Consider the following 2,721-nt stretch of genomic DNA (forward strand, 5'->3'; position numbering starts at 1 on the left):
AAGAATTCTCACAACTCAATAATAAAAGATGAATAAAATGGGTAAAATATCTGAATAAACATTTCTCCAAAGAAAGTATACAAATTGCTAACAAGCACATGAAAAGTTGTCCAACATTAGCCACCAGGGAAATGAAAATCAAAAGTGCAGTGAGATACCACTAGGTATCCTAGCCCACTATGATAGCTATAATAAAAAAGAGTGGTAATAACAAGTATTGGGGAGCATGTGGAAACATTGAAACCTTCATACACTGCTGGTGTGAAATGATGCAGCTGCTTTGAAAAACAGTCTGGCATGGCAGTTCCTCAAAAAGTTAAAAATATAGTAACCATATGACCCAGCAGTCCAACTTTTAGATATGTAACCAAAAGAATGAAAACATATGCCCACACAAAAACCTGTGCAGAAATGCTCATAGTGGTGTTATTCACAATAGCCAAAAAGTGGAAAAAACTTAATGTCCATCAACTGATGATTGGATAAACAAGATGTGGTCTATCCATAAGATGGAATATTTTTTTAACTTCATTTTTTAATTAATTTATTTTTTTGGCCGTGTCGCGGCTTGCAGGATCTTAGTTCCCCAACCAGGGATCAACCCCGTGCCCCCTGCGGTAGAAGTGCCGAGTCCTAACCGCTGAACGGCCAGGGAGTTCCCTCATAAGATGGAATATTATTCAACCATAAAAAGGAAAAGAGGGGCTTCCCTGGTGGCGCAGTGGTTGAGAGACTGCCTGCCGATACAGGGGACACGGGTTCGTGCCCCGGTCCAGGAAGATCCCACATGCTGCAGAGCGGCTGGGCCCGTGAGCCATGGCCGCTGAGCCTGCGTGTCCGGAGCCTGTGCTCCGCAGTGGGAGAGGCACAACAGTGAGAGGCCCGCATACCGCAAAAAAAAAAGGAAAAGAATACTGACATGTGCTACAACATGGATGAGCCTTGAAAACATTATGTCAAATGAAAGAAGCCAGTCACAAAACAGCACATACTATATGATTCCATTTACATAAAATGTCCAGAGTTGGCAAATGAATAGAGACAGAAAGAAAATTTTTGGCAGCCAGGGGCTGGGAGAGGAGGGCACTAGGCAGTGACTGCCGATGGGAACGGGGTTTCTTTTAGATGTGAGGAAATGTTCTAAAATTGATGGTAGTGCTGGTTGTACAACACTGTGAATATACTAAAAACCATTGAATTACACACTTTAAATGGGTACATTGTATGGTATATGAATTCTGTTTCAATAAAACTGTTTTCAATAAAGCCTCCCTGCTGGGCCTGGAGATCTCAGGTCCGGCTCCACACCAGCCTCCTCGGGTGCTGCGGATGAAATTCTGACTTTGCCCGGATGCCAGGGCCAGCAGTGGTGACCACAGGAAGTCCACCTGAGGCTCCTGTCTCACAGGTCCCTGCTCGGTCAGGTCCCCGTTGTGCATTATGGCAGCCCCAAGTCAAGTCTTGCAGCCTCGACCTCCACGTTACAATGAGAGTCAGAGGCCAAGCCACAGCCTGTCTTCAGGGTGGGACTTGGGAATGGAAGTATCAGGCCCAGGCCCTTCCTGCCCAGTTCCCCCCGCTCCTTCTTTAAGTACCTTCAGGAATGTTTCACTCTTTATCTAAGAGCCCTCCCAAGAGAATCTGGGAGATGGCCACAGGCCTGGGATAAGCGTGGGGCCTCCGAGGGTGACCCCCTCAAGGGGCTACAGGCTTGTGAGAGGACCAGCTGAGACAGACCTTAGCCCCAGGCCTACAGGTGGCTGAGGGAGGTCTCTTCGCTAGAGCCCAGTGGCCCTCCAGCCCTAGGTCTGTCTCAAGTTTCCACACTTTGGGGACACCTCCCTTCCTGGGGTTGCCCCAAGCATGCTGCTCCCACCAGGCCACGTGGCCCACTCCTTCATGTCTCAGCTCACAGGTCACGTCCTCCAGGGAGCCTTTCTGACTTCCCTGACCATCTGAGGCCCCTGTCCCAGCCCAGGTCCCTGAGATCCTCCTTCCTGGGACCGATCACAATTATAATGGTCTATGTGTGGCACTATCTTTCTCTCCTTCTGGAAAGTAAGCTCCATGAGGCTACTCTGTGGTCTGTGAGCCTCACGCACAGCAGGGCTCATTAAATCACCACTGCTGACTGTTGTGGGGTCAGGCTGGGACATTTAAACAAGACCTGAGTCAGAGCGTCAACATTGCTGGGCAGTAAATGCTGAGCATAGCACTGGCTTCCTAGGTAGCCCCGTGGCTGGCAGATGCTGGCTTTCAGGCTGCCGCCTGGCTGCACTCAGACATTCAGACCCTCAGATAGAGGACTGCCCCTTCTCTCATCTAGACCCTGCCTTCCAGCGTGTGGTTTCCTGTCCGAGGACCCACCCCTTATCTACAGGAGCAACAGTGGGAGTAGGACCCCCTCCTCCCCTCACCCCACAGGATGCTGTGTCTGAAACAGGCAAACCTGCTAAAGGCCCCCTGAGACAGACAGACACACAGACAGGGGACACAGATGGCCCTGGCAGTTGGCGTGGGAGGGCTTAGTCCTGGAGCCAGGTCACGCCACAGGAGCTGCAGGGGGCCTTCTCCTGGGCAGGGTGGGGGGTACCTGGGCGGTTCCTCCTCCCCTCCCTGCTTGAATGTCGGACACCCTCCCTTCGCCCCAGAACAGCCAAGGACATCCTTGAAACGTGGACTGGATCCTGCCCTTCCCGGCTCACAACCCCCGGGGGCTTC

Source organism: Lipotes vexillifer, unplaced genomic scaffold (genome assembly GCF_000442215.2).
Source record: "Lipotes vexillifer unplaced genomic scaffold, Lipotes_vexillifer_v1.1 scaffold584, whole genome shotgun sequence".
Classification (NCBI taxonomy): Eukaryota; Metazoa; Chordata; class Mammalia; order Artiodactyla; family Lipotidae; genus Lipotes; species Lipotes vexillifer.